The sequence below is a fragment of the Bison bison genome, unplaced genomic scaffold (genome assembly GCF_000754665.1).
Source record: "Bison bison bison isolate TAMUID 2011002044 unplaced genomic scaffold, Bison_UMD1.0 scf7180017864462, whole genome shotgun sequence".
Lineage (NCBI taxonomy): Eukaryota > Metazoa > Chordata > Mammalia > Artiodactyla > Bovidae > Bison > Bison bison.
In genome coordinates this window covers 3,380,704-3,395,799 of record NW_011495024.1, presented here as the reverse complement: position 1 = coordinate 3,395,799, position 15,096 = coordinate 3,380,704, and the positions used below count along the sequence as shown (strand labels likewise).

At 43.5% G+C, this 15,096-nt stretch overlaps 1 protein-coding gene across 1 annotated transcript in view; it reads right to left on the bottom strand.

Moving 5' to 3' along the window:
* Positions 1–15,096, bottom strand: part of RYR2 (ryanodine receptor 2 (cardiac)) — an 826,801-nt gene that overhangs the window by 810,816 nt on the left and 889 nt on the right. The gene's annotated exons all lie outside the window — the stretch shown is intronic.

Sequence of the window (15,096 nt, the reverse complement as noted above, 5' to 3'; positions counted from 1 at the left end):
AATCAGTAGCTTTCTGTCAACCCTGCTTCCCCCTCAAGCTACCACCTCTCCTCCTCATCCTCCTCATCAATCGATGATATCTACCTGTGTCATCTAACTCTGCTTCCCACGCCCTCCTTGTCTGAGAACCCATCCATTTCCGTGGCTTTGCTCTCATACCAGTGGTATCCAAATCTTAGGTCTCAGCGAGGCTGTGAGGGAGCACCTGTTCCCGGCCTCTCTCCTGGCTTATAGAGGCCCTCGGCATCCCCCAGCTCAGAGAGGCATCGCTCCAATGCATCTGTCTTCACGTGGTCTGCTCCCTGTATATCTCCACATCAGCTTCCCTCTGCACGTGTCTCAGTCCAAATTTCCCCCTTTTTATAAAGACACCACGTCATACTGGAGTAGAGCCTACCCTTGCTGCTGTGCATGCTGAGTCATGTCCAACTCTTTGCAAACCCATGGACTGTAGCCCAGCAGTCTCCATGGGATTCTCCAGGCAAGAATACTGGAGCAGGTTGCCATTTCCTCCTCTTGGGGATCTTCCTGACCCAAGGATTGAACCTGCGTCTCCTGTGTCTCCTGCATTAGCAGGCAGATTCTTCACCACTGTGCTGCCTGGAAAGCTCCAGAGCCCACCCTTATGACCTCATTTTAGCTTCGCTACCTCTGTAAAGACCCTGTCTCCACATTAAGACCACATTGTGAGGTCCTGAGGGTTAAGACTCCTATTGAAACATTTGGAGATGGATGTAAATCTAACTATAACATACCTTAAAATCAGGATGTCTCAAACTAACCCCACCACCTTCCCCTAAAACGTGCACTTGGACCATGTTTGTTTGAGTCTCCCAGGCTCATCCCTATCTTTTGCTTTTCCTCACATCGAATCTGTTATCAGTCAATCCTGTACACTCTTCCTCCAGGACAGCATCTCTTAAGTCTTCCCCCTCTTTTTCATTCCCACAACCACCACACAAATTCAGGCTGAATTACCTTGCACTGAGTACATGGTGACTGTCCTTAATAAGCTTCTTAGCTCTGGTCTCTCTCTGATCTCGCTATATCCCAATTTATTTTATAAATTGCTGCCACATTAATCTTCCTGACAGACAGCTCTGACCCATTTCCCTCACGAGAGAGAAGGAAAAAAAATAATAACTTCAAGAGCCTTTCTTACCTTGTAAATTCAGTATAAATCCCTGTCCCTGGTGGTCTCAAGTTCCCACCCTTCAGGGATTAGCCCAGCCCACACTCTCACATCATCTCTTTCCCAAACATGGCCCCATGTATTTCCGGCTGTTTCCATCAGAATCCTGCCAAGAAAAGAAAGAGCAATCTCAAAGGGCTTCTTTAAAAGGCACTGAAGGAAGAGATCAAGGAGTGAGCATGGAGGGTACTGGAGCCCAACAGAGAGGCAGAGACACCCAGTGACCAGCCACAGTGGGAAGCTGGTACCAGGCCTCCATCTGAAGCAATGAGCAGAAGTGATGAGAGCTCCCTGGCACCCAGCAGAAACAAGCACCTCCTGGACACAAAGAGGTCAGAGACGAGTGAAAAAAAGCATCGAGGATGAGAAAACAGAGAGTACCAAGCCACTGCCTCTACTTACATCCCTTCTCCCCTGGGATCCTGTCTGCCCATCTCCCCAGACTAATTCACCAAAATCCTATCCATCTTTACGGGCTATATGAGTGACACGAAAGATAATTTTTTCCTGGGAAAAGCAGCACTCAAACAAAAACGCACATGTGTTTAAGACTTACTGAATTCATAATTAAATGAAAGCACCAGTATGACATTGCCACATGTTCAAAGGAAAATCCAAAGAACATATGAATATATGCATCCATCAGGAAACCTGAAATGAATGTGCTTGCTGCTGCTACTGCTGCTAAGTCACTTCAGTCGTGTCCGACTCTGCGACCCCATAGACGGCAGCCCACCAGGCTCCCCCGTCCCTGGGATTCTCCAGGCAAGAACACTGGAGTGACTTGCCATTTCCTTCTCCAATGCATGAAAGTGAAAAGTGAAAGTGAAGTTGCTCAGTCGTGTCCGACTCTTAGTGACCCCATGGACTGCAGCCTTCCAGGCTCCTCCGTCCATGGGATTTTCCAGGCAAGAGTACTGGAGTGGGGTGCCATTGCCTTCTCTGATGAATGTGCTTGCTGAGTGCAAAGCTGCTCAGTATCCACACCTGCATGCCACCAGATACAATCTGCATTTTCTCTGATCAAGAATCCAAGATCCAGGAACCATTACCATCAGTTTTCTACAATTTAAAGAGTTGTAAAATAGCTCAAAGCTGAACGAAAGGTAAAGATAACTCAAGTGAGGGACTGATGGAGAACAGGGAACCCATGATTCTTTTCATTATTGGCCAAATTTAGTCTTTCACAATCTTCCCTGACTACTGGAAGGGAGGAAGAAAGGAGGAAAGGAAAGAAAAGGGTTTTGGCATCAGAAAGACCTTGGGCTCACCACCACCATCACTTACTCATGAACTGACCTGAAGTAAGTAATTTCACTACCTACAGCTCAGTTTCTTGATCTGTACAATAGCAATTAACTGCTTTATGGACTAAATGAATTGCTCTGGGAATCAGATGAATGGTGGCAATCCTGAGCCAAATAAATGGTAGCCAACATACCTGACGGAGAAGGCGATGGCACCCCACTCCAGTCCTCTTGCCTGGAAAATCCCATGGCCGGAGGAGCCTGGTAGGCTGCAGTCCAGGGAGTCGCAAAGAGTCGGACTGAGCGACTTCACTTTTACTTTTCACGTTCATGCATTGGAGAAGGAAATGGCAACCCACTCCAGTGTTCTTGCCTGGAGAATCCCAGGGATGGGGGAGCCTGGTGGGCTGCCGTCTATGGGGTCACACAGAGTCAGACACAACTGAAGTGACTTAGCAGTAGCAGAAGCAGCAACAGCAGCAACATACCTGAGGTCCTTTTGTTTTCCATCACTACAAATCATGGAGTTAGACCAGAAGCTCCTTTTCAATCTGAAAACTGTGTGACTGTAAATGCTGTCTCCTCCATGAAGACTTAGACCATCATCATTACCCCTGCTTCCTCAGCATCTTCTCCCATACCAGTTCTCTATCTCATGTCTACTCTGTAGTAGAACATTTACTCTCTCCTTATTTCCCGTCCAACCCACCAAACATAAGAAACTCAGGCCAAGGGGGAGAGAAGGGATGGATTAGGAGTTGGGGATTAGCAGATGCAAAGTATCACACACAGGAAGGATAAACAATGAGGTCCCACCGTACAGCACAGGGAACTGTATTGAATATCCTGTGATAAATCATGATGGAAAAGAATATGAAAAAGAATGTATGTATGTATAACCGAGTCGCTCTGCTATACAGCAGAAATTAACACAACATTGTAAATCAACTATACTTTAATACAATAAACTTTAAAAAAAGAAACCCAGGAACAAGCTCAGATATTTTGGAGTTCTAGCACACAGAATGGCCCCTGATACACAGTAGGTACTCCACAAACATTTCAAAATGAACTCAAAGAGAAGATTAATCAAAACCACAGTGAGCTAAATAAAAAAAGGAAGATATGTACAATGGCAAAAAAAAAAAAAAAACAGAGAACTATCACATAACCCCACTAGAATGGCTTTTCTCAAAAAGATAAGAAATAATAAGTGTTGGTAAAGATACAAAGAAAAGAAAACTCTTGTGCAATGTTGGGAATATAAGCTGGTTCAGCCACTATGGAAAACAGTACTGAGAATCCTCAAAAAAATTAAAATAGAAAGAACTACCATATGATCCAAAAATCCCACTTCTGAGTATTTATATGCATGAATCAAATACACACACAATGAAATATCATTCAGCCATAAAAAAGAATGAAATCTTGCCATGTGCAACAATACAAATGGACCATGAGGGTATTAAGCTAAGTGAAATAAGTCAGACAAAGACAATACTGTACGATCTCACTTATAATGAGAAACTAAAAACAAAAACAAAACCACCAGACTCACGGAGAACAAATTGGTGGTTGAAGACTTGACTCATTGGAAAAGACTGTGATGCTGGGAGAGTTGACTCATTATCTGATGCTGGGAGGGATTGGGGGCAGGAGGAGAAGGGGACGACAGAGGATGAGATAGCTGGATGGCATCACTGACTCGATGGACGTGAGTCTGAGTGAACTCTGGGAGTTGGTGATGGACAGGGAGGCCTGGCGTGCTGCGATTCATGGGGTCACAAAGAGTCGGACACGACTGAGCGACTGAACTGAACTGAGGGAGGAAGGGGGTGTGGTGGCAAAATGGATGAAGGAAGTCAAAAGGTACAAACCTCCTTGATTTTAGTTATGAAATAAATAACTCCTAGGAATATAATTCTAGGGGCTTCCCTAGTAGCTCAGACGGTAAAGCATCTGTCTGCAATGCAGGATACCCAGGTTCAATCCCTGAGTCGGGAAGATCCCCTGGAGAAGGAAATGGCAACCCACTCCAGTATTCTTGCCTGGAGAATTCCACGGGCAGAGAAGCCTTGGCGGGCTACAGTCCATGGGGTCGCTGAGAGTCGGACACGACTGAGCAACTAACACAGGAATATAATGTAAAGCATGGTGATTACAGTCAGTATGATATTACTGTATTGTGTGTGTGAAAGTTGCTAAGACAGAAGATCTTAAAAGTACCTGTTGCTGTTGTTCAGTCACTATGTCATGTCTGTTTGCAACCCCAATGGACTGTAGCACACCAGGCTTCCCTGTTCTTCACTGTTTCCTGGAATTTGCTCAAACATGTCCATCGAGTCGGTGATGCCATCCAACCATCTCATCCTCAGTCACCCCCTTCTCCTCCCGCCTTCAATCTTTCCCAGCATCATGGTCTTTTCCAATGAGTCAGTGGCCAAAGTATTGGAGCTTCAGCTCCATCCGGTGGCCAAAGTACTGAAGCTTCAGCTTCAGCGTCAGTCCTTCCAATGAATATTCAGAGTTCATTTCTTATAGGATTGACTGGTTTGACCTCCTTGCAGTCCAAGGGACCCTCAAGAGTCTTCTCCAGCACCGCAGTTCAAAAGCATCAATTCTTCAGCACTCAGCCTTCTTTATGGTCCAACTCTCACATCCATACATGACTACTGGAAAAACAACAGCTTTGAGTAAATGGATCTTTGTTGGCAAAGTGACATCTTTGCTATTTAAACGCTGCCTAGGTTTGTTGTAGCTTTTCTTTCCATAAGCAAGCATCTTTTAATTTCCTGGCTACAGTCACTGTCCATAGTGATATTGGAGTCCAAGAAAATAAAATCTGTCACTGTTTACACTTTTTCCCCATCTATTTGCCATGAAGTGATGGGACTGGATGCCATGATCTTAAGTTTTTTGAATGTTGAGTTTTAAGCCAGCTTTTTCACTCTCCTCTTTCATTCTCAAGAGGCTCTTTAGCTCCTCTTCACTTTCTGCCATTAAAAGTGGTATCATCTGCATATCTGAGGTTGATATTCCTCCAGCAATCTTGATTCCAGCTTGTGAGACATACAGCCTGGCATTTCACATGATGTACTCTGCATATAAGTTAAATAAGCAGGGTAATGATACACAGCCTTTACATACTACTTTCCAAATTCTGAACTAGTCTTTTGTTCCATGTTCAGTTCTAACTGTTGCTTCTGGACCTGCAGACAGGTTTCTCAGGAGGCAGGTAAAGTGATCTGGCATTCCCATCTCTTTAAGAATTTTCCACAGTTTGTTGTGATCCACACAGTCAAAGGATTTAGCATAGTCAATGAAGCAGAAATAGATGTTTTTCTGGAATTCCCTTGCCTTTTCTATGATCCAAAGGATGTTGGCAATTTGATCTCTGATTCCTCTGCCTTTTCTAAATCCAGCTTGTATATCCGGAACTTCTCAGTTCACATACTATTGAAGCCTAGCTTGAAGGATTTTGAACATTACCTTGCTAGCATGTGAAATGAGTGTAAAAAAGTTCCTATCACAGGAAAGATCCTATCACAGAAAAAAATATATAATCTTTACATGTGGTGATGGATGTTCAACCAAACATTTTGCAATATATACAAATATCACTATCATTATGTTGCATATCTAAAACTAATAAAATGGTATTTGTGAACTGTACCTCAAACAGATAGACAGACAGACAGGTGGATGGATAATAAAGCAGCCTCACAGGGAAAAAATAAAGAAAAAACAGGACACTGGAGCAGAAAGGGATGGGACCACAATTATTGCTTCTCCTTTCCCAATTCATTCATCCTCTTTTGCATGAGCAGGACTCAAGCTGGGCTAATATTTGCAGGCTTTCCTGAGTGATGCACTTCTCTGAAGCAGCAGCGAGACTTTTAAACTCAGTAATAATACCCCGTCTTCAGGAGATGATGGTCCCCTTTACTGTCACAAAGAGGACAGCAGTAGAACTGGAGGCTTTAAGCTTCTTTGACAGCCATCAATCAGAAACAGTTCATTCCAGCTTTTCATTTGTCTGTGACTCAAGAGGAAATGTTCTCCTGACATGTCACTGAACCTACCAGCCAGAACTTGTAAGCCGATCATAACTCCCAACAATGGGCACCGTCTTAAAAGACATCATGTCAGATGTGTCCAGGACCAAAGGGGATGGAGGGAATATTCTATAACGAGAGAGATAAAAGAGTGCCGAGGATTCAATTCAGTGAGTGTGGGCGAGTATCTGTCCCTGCTAACGTTTTCAAGTACCCTAATCATCCTTCAACGTGCTGTTCTTCTCTGAAAGGACTGTGTTCTACCCGATGGGATCATAATTGTACGTGTCCCTGAAGTACTTTATGATCAAAATTTGGTAAAAAGAAATATGGAATATTTTGAAATATTCCATAAAATAAATATGAAATATCTTTCTTTCGTGTGTGTGACCAAAATTTCCACATGAAAATGTCTTTGTGTGTGTAAAATAAACACAGACTTTCAGTTCAGTTCAGTTCAGTTCAGTCGCTCAGTCGTGTCCGACTCTTTGCAAACCCATGAATCACAGCACGCCAGGCCTCTCTGTCCATCACCAACTCCCGAAGTTCACCCAAACTCACGTCCATCGAGTCAGTGATGCCATCCAGCCATCTCCTCCTCTGTTGTCCCCTTCTCCTCCTGCCCCCAATCCCTCCCAACATCAGAGTCTTCTCCAAATGAGTCAATTCGCATGAGGTGGCCAAAGTACTGGAGTTTCAGCTTTAGCATCATTCCTTCCAAGGAACACCCAAGGCTGATCTCCTTTAGAATGGACTGGTTGGATCTCCTTGCAGTCCAAGGGACTCTCAAGAGTCTTCTCCAACACCACAGTTCAAAAGCATCAATTCTTCGGCACTCAGCCTTCTTTACAGTCCAACTCTCACATCCATACATGACCACTGGAAAAACCATAGCCTTGACTAGACGGACCTTTGTTGGCAAAGTAATGTCTCTGCTTTTCAATATGCTATCTAGGTTGATCATAACTTTCCTTCCAAGGAGTAAGCATCTTTTAATTTCATGGCTGCAGTCACCATTTGCAGTGATTTTGGAGCCCAGAAAAATAAAGTCTGACACTGTTTCCACTGTTCCACCCACTGTGCCCTGCATCTGCCTTGGCTCCCCAGTGAGAGTTAAGTTCTTCTTCAAGAAACTGGCAAATACTGACGATTGCCTGGCGACAGTAGGTGCCAGGCACCATTGCCTAGTGGAGGTCTCATCTGGGCACACGTGTTAGTGGTTCTTGCTCTGTGGACAGAACTCTGCTTGGATAATGGGCACAGAGGCAACTCTGAACACCCCAAGTCAGCAACATGGAAAACTTCAAGTTTCGATTTCCAGAAGAAACATCATTGTAGGACTCTTACTGGGCCACTGGAAGCAGGAAGAGCAGCTTTTTATCTGGGCTTTGAGGCCAACTATCTATAATGTTTAGGAAATCCCAGAAATATGGGTCAATTCTTCACCAGCCCAAGGAAAAAAAGGGAAGCCAGAGAAGCACTTCAAAGCTGAGATGCTGGAGAGCAAGACATCACTACGAGTTTAGTTGCTGATGCTGTGATCCACAAAGATGAAAATACCCAGGGACCCCCAGAATCATCCAAAGTATGCATGTCCAATATTTGTTCACAGAATGTATTATTAACATATGATGTTCTATGCTTGTGCTAAAGGGCCCTTTATTTGTCTATGAACTTCTAAGCAGCCAATGGTCATATGAAATTTTTTTTAATCCACAATAATAGCTGATGTGCTTGTTATACATAGCACATCATAGGTACAAAATATATATTTGTTGAAAGCATAAGGGAAAAAAGATATAGAAGAAACTATCCTTCAGCTTCTAGATTCTGAATCTAATGCATTTGTTTGACTGTTTATTACAAATAAATGACAATGGATGATATTGTGGGGAAAAAAATGTGATGGCCAGTCCCAGGGCAAGGTTTTATTACACTCATTCTTCTAAATGGTTTGAGTCTGGCTGACCCCAGGACTCTTCACAAGACAATGAGCCGCTCAGAGGTAAACAATTTCCCATTTTTCAGTTCCCGAAAGAATTTTTATGGGACCCTCACCAATCCCAAGGTTACCCAATCACTTAATGGCCAAGTCCCCATCCCAACATTCTTCCCATAATTAATGAAGATGAAAATAAGTGGATAAAATCTCTCCACTAGATGCCCCTGTGATGCCCAGGAAATCACCTCACCATCTAGAAGCTTCTCACTTGAAGAACAGATTGTGAAATGAACCCAGGGTCTCTCCTGGGCAGCCCCTATCACTCAGACTCACTTAGCCCTTCCTCTATTCCCCTTCTTGCTTCGTTCACGTGTCTCAGTCACTGTCCTCTCATTATTTCCTCACAAGGGTGAGACCTTGCACGATGGGGAACCCAAGTAAGGTGTCAAGAATCAGATTATTCTGATTCAAGGAGAGAAGTCAGACTGTGTGTGCCAGGAATTCAGAACCAAGGAGTGGTGGCAGGAACACAAGGGGGTTAAGGGGATGCAAAGGCAGGAGGATCCAAGGTGAGCTGCAGTGGCTGGGAAAGGGGGAATGACAAGGGCTAGCACAAGTGCTGGGGTGTGAAAGAAATCTAGACCTGAGCTAGGTGGCCAGGGAAACAGTGACAGGAGGTGATGACAAATAAAGAATGAGAGGAACAAAAAGAACTGAACTAATGCACTTAGTATCTTTAGGTTTTAAGGAAATTTTTTTAAAACTTTCATAAGTCCCTAAACTAGGTCCTGGTGGACTCAGGTGCTTTTCTGGAGATTAGGATCACACTGATATGTTTAAGCCAGACCCACTGGCCAATGCACAACCACTGGGAAGAAGAGCCACTGGGGGACAGAATGCACACATACTCAGGATGGTGTGTACAGAGTAGGAGGGGATGGTGTGTACAGAGTAGGAGGCCTGTTAAAACAGGCCGTAGGCAGCTGGAAATGAGAGTCCAAAGGCCAGCAGATCTGGGAGGGTTTCTTCTATGCAAAGAAACAGCACTGGGAAAGTTCGTGTCATTCCTTTGGCTCCCAGAGCTGGATGAAGCCACAGTTACGCTTTTCAAACTCTATTACCCCAAGGATCCCAGACCGTGAGGCACAGATAAGCTCACGAAGACAGAAGAGTGAGAACTAGAAATAGGACAGCATCTTTGGGGACAACTGAAGATTTGGAGTAGACAAAGTGAAAAGAACCCCAAAAAAGTGTGACTGGAAATCTACAAAAATAACTTAAAATGTATCCTAGCTCCAGAGGCAGACAGAGGAGCTTCCAAAAGGAGAGCCAGGTTGGTAGAGTTTGGTGAGGTCTCAAGGAACAGGATTGGGGGGAATATTTAGATTTGGCACAGAGGAGGTTACTGTCATATCATCTACTCAAGTGATCTTAACACAAGTGAGCTAACACTTACCTGGAGTGGTGGAGACAAGCAGTGGGTGGAGACCACATCTTAAGGAGTTGAGCGGTGAAAGAAGGCTAGGGTCAAACAAAGGAATTTTAAGACAGAAGAACTTAGCGTGATTCAAGATTGACCAGAGGGAACAAGTGGAGAGGGAGGCAGAGAAAGGATGGAATGCATGCAAGATGCCCATCGTGGACCAGCGAGCAAGTACTGTACTGAGATCTGAGACATAAGCGGGATTGCAACTTTAGAAAGGAAGAAAGAAATGTCCTTGTCAGCAGCTAGGACAAGAGGCCAGATTTAGACAATGAACCCTGTGAAGGCGACAATAAGTCTAAAATGGAACAGGTGGACTTAGATCTACTGTACAAAGAATGCTGTGCTAATAATCCAGAATTATGAGCAATTCTTCAGAGATTGTCACATACTTTGCCTTACTCTAATGCTGCTATCAGAGAAGGCAATGGCACCCCACTTCAGTACTCTTGCATGGAAAATCCCATGGATGGAGGAGCCTGGTAGGCTGCAGTCCATGGGGTCGCAAAGAGTCGGACATGACTGAGCAACTTCACTTTCACTTTTCACTTCTATGCATTGGAGAAGGAAATGGCAGCCACTCCAGTGTTCTTGCCTGGAGAATCCCAGGGACGGGGGAGGCTGGTTGGCTGCCGTCTATGGGGTCGCCCAGAGTCGGACACGACTGAAGCGACTTAGCATCAGTAGCAGTAGTAATGCTGCTATTATGGGCTGAATGTTTGCATATCCTCAAGTCTCCTGTGTTGAAATCCTAACTCCCAAGGGGACAGTATCAGGAAGTAGGAGAGGTAATTAGACCATGAGGGTGGGACCCTTGTTAATGGTGTTAGTACCCTTACAAGAAGAAATAGACTCACAGACTTAGAGAATGAATTTATGGTTACCAGGAAGGAAAGGATGAGGGGAAAGGATAGTTAGGGAGTTGGGGATCAACATGTACACACTGCTGTATTTTACGTGGATAATCAACAAGTATAGCACAGGGAAACTCTGCTCAATGTTATATGGCAGCCTGGATGTGAGAGGAGTTTGGGGGAGAATGGATACATGTGTATGTATGGCTGAGTCACTTTGGTGTCCACCTGAAACTATCACAACACTGTGAATCTGCTAAACTCTAATATAAATGTTTAAAAATAAGTAAATAGAAGAAACATAAGAGAGATGATTTTTCTCTCAGCTATATGAGGATACAACAAGAAGACAGGCATCTCAAACCAGGAAGAGAGTCCTCATCACATACTAGATCTGCCAGCACCTTGATCTTGGCTCCACCAAACTCCAGAACCATAAGAAATAAATGTTTGTTGTTTAAACCACCCAGTCCCTGGTATTCTATTACAGGGGCCTGAACCAAGACAGTCACTAATCTGCAGTGTGATGCTGGGCCAAACCATTTCACCTCTCTGAGCTTTTCTTTATCTGCATAATGACAGGGGAAGGAGACACAGGGGAAGACAGGGTAATGTTTTCCAATGGTCTCTTCCTACCCAAGTATCTCGGCGTTTCTACATGTGCTTTTTCCATCTAATTGTTCCATGCCAGCCTCTAAATCTTTGCTTTGCAATTATAATTGCAGACCACTTGTTTTCCTTACGCTGAATCCTTAATACCTAGCATCATGCCAGGCACATAGAAGGTATTCAACAAACGTTTTTTTAAATTAACAAAATCTCCATAATGTCAGAGTTTCGGGAGACAAATGCGTGCCTTGTCATCACTCCCTCTTCCCCAAGAGCTATTTACAGAAGCACAGTCACCCAGAAGTTGTAATCCTTTCTCTGGCCATTCAGCCTTGATAAAAACACTTATCTAAAGCCAAAGGACAAACAAGATGGAATGTCAAGTAAATTAGTGCCCTAAGTGTTTCAGATCCTGCCCTTCCTGCCAATGTGCACACACCAATTTCTAGATTAAGAAAAATAAGTGAAAAAAATAAGCCTGGGTCGGCTTTCCAACAGTTCCTTGGGAAAAGAAAAGAAAAGAAAATACCACAGTGCATACCTACTGATAGCTCCTCATGCCTTCATTATCAAGGGAGCAAAAAGTGCTCACCCAGAATCTGGTTTGTACTCTGTGCCATTCCCATAGCTAAGAAAACTGACTGTGTCTCCTCTTCGCTGTAAACCAAAAACACACTTCAGCAGCTGATAAAGCAGGCTTTCTCTCCTGGAAAAGACATCCACCTAAGATCTGAGTTTTAGTCTTGGTTCCACACGGCTGAGCAGCTGACTTTGTACAGTTAACCTGCCTGGACCTCTATAAACTGGGGCTACACATTCCAGTCTGATCTATTTCCCTGAGTTGTACACTGGCATTTACACGTTATAATCACTCTTGTGGCTCAGCTGGTAAAGAATCCGTCTGCAATGCGGGAGGACCTGGGTTTGATCCCTGGGTTGGGAAGATCTCCTGCAGAAGGGAAAGTCTACCCACTCCAGTATTGCAGCCTGGAGAATGCCGTGGACTATACAGTCCCTGCAGTCACACAGTCGGACACAACTGAGCGACTTTCACTTTCTTTCACCATTAATTGCTGAATCCTTTCTGAGAAGCTTCCTATCAACAGCAAGTCAGATGTGGAAGCATTGAGAAGAAATTTATGGTGAAATATTTCATTCTGCAAAGGAAGACACATTCCTATCAGAAGAAATTCTGCAACCTGGATTAAGTCTGAAGTCTCAACCTTTGCATAAATGCAAAACTACAATATACAGCACACCCCCAGAGTAACTCCTCTGTGCTTACACAAAATGAAAGAAAAGCGAAGCACTTAGGAAAAATCAACTCCAGTATTTTACATCATAGTTTGCTTACAGTTAAGGGATTTCATCATCGCTATTCTGGTAAGCTAAGGATATTTTTAAAATAAAATAAACAACACGTCCCAAATCATGGTTGTGTGTGGAAATGATAGTGAATAAAATCCATTATGGGCTGAAGATGTATTTCACAATAGGATTCTTCTAAGTGTCCAGCATGTTCAGCGTTTACATGTATATATTCTTAATTTCTCTCACAGATAAACATATCATAGTAGGCTTGCTTCTAGCTGGTGGGAAAGCCACTGAATGGATGATAATCTTTCATCTGTGTAAGCGTTTAAAAAGAATATTAGCAAACACACAACTGCATAATGGAAAAGAGCTAGGAGAGAGACCAACAGGGGCTAAACAGTGACAAAACTCCCCTTTACAAATGAAGAATTAATTAACTGATTAATTAACAGCAGCAGACATAACTCAGGGACAGAATCCATTCAAGGCTTTACTTTTGCTTCTTTTACAGTGATCATAAACCTCTGCAAGAAGAAGACGGAAGAAGAAAATCTTTCTGTGGACACAAAGATGCCAAAGATTCAACAATGCACTGCTGTGCTTGAATAAAAATCCAAGAAAATATTTAAGGTGCTCTACTCAGAATATACGATATGTCTGGTCAAATTCACCATTATGGCCTTTTAATGACTAACAGTTTGACTTTTTTTTTTTTTTAAGCAGGACAGTTATCCATAATCTGTAACCATTTTGTGTAGATGCGCAGGTTGTTAATACTCCCTGGGCTACCAAAAAAACAGAGAAAAAAATGCTCCCCCCTCAAAAAAGGTAAGAACTACATTCTCTCCATTCCTACTTCCATTAACATTTCTGAACCAACAACATTCTCAGATTAAGAGAATAAAATAGAAAGGAGCAAGGGCAGACAGAGGAGTGAGAAAAGGTTTGAGAGATTCTGTATTAAAACTAAAATTTAGGGGGAAAGGCATGTTTTCCATTTAGATGTTCATGCCACACCACACCAAAAAAATTCCCCTGCTCCACCAAGCTACCTCCTTCAAGGTCATTTATCATCAGCACAACAGCCTACGGATGTTTTATTAAAAGAAAAATCCCAGCCTAGGACTGCCAGATCTCTACCCAGGACCCACTTATCAAAGGTGTCGCTGGGGCTGACAGGCAGCTGTCCAGGGGCACAGACTTAACATTACTTTATATGTACAGAAGCCCATCAGCAAGCACATTACCTCGGTCCCCATTAAGTATTCTGATAACACCACCTCCATGAGCTCCGCTTAACATTTAAGCCTACAGGAAGGCCTTGAGTGCACAGAGCCTTCCAAAATTTTCTAGCTAATTTTAACCCTATGGAGTATGAAAAAAAATTGAACTTAGAGATTACACTGCAACTAAATATTTTACCCACCCAAACAAAAGCTTTCACGGTACTGAGAAACATCTTTTCATGTGGCTTTTTATTAGTTATTAGAAAACCATATAGACAGTTTTCCACTAATAAATAAATAAATAAATAAAGGTAAACTGTCTCACTAGTAGGCTGAAAATACTCCTGATGAGCAAGGTTTTCCTGAACTGGTTCTTTAGAGCTGGGTGGTGGAGCAGTAGTACCACCAAGAGCATATGTAATGGTGCATGACTCGCAGCTATTAGATCAAATCACTGGCCAATCTGATGTGTACCCTGGATTTTATTCTTTCTAAAGCCCCTACCCCCAAGCAAAAATGAGTGCAAAAAAAAAAAAAAATTAGAAGAGCTAAATGGAAAAACAGGCCACTTAGAACGCTCTTGGACAAATGTACTGTTTTCACTCGTTCAGGACCCAAATACATCATCTAGGCTCTTTTTGCACCCAGAAGTTGCTATCTGGTTAATATTTCAAAACCTAAGTCTCGCTCTAATTGTGTGTGACTGTGGGGTAATTGTAAGTGGGCAGCGACAGCTTTTTCACTGTTGGGGAAAGAAGAGACTGGAGAAGCTGCAGTCTTTGGCGGGGGGATGGGAGGTGGAGGGAATCCTGGAAGGGAATATCCTTCGGAGAGGAGGAGGCAAGTGCAGGGAAAGGAAAGACCCAATGGATGCTGTAAACGCTAACCCGGCGATTCTTAACCAGAAGTTACGACATTTTCTTTTGCCAAGGAGCTCTCCAGTCCCAGCGTCGAGGGGACCAAAGCCTCACCCAGGGAAGTATCTGCAGCGTTCGGACAAATCAGCGACAGGAAGGAGCAGTGCAAAGACGTACTTAAGGAGAAAAAATTTTATTAGTGTGAAGCCAACCTTTCCCTGCTGCCACTCAGTATGGAAATTCCGGACAGCCTCCCTGCCCTTACACACACGCGAACACACACACACACACACACACACACACACACACACACACAC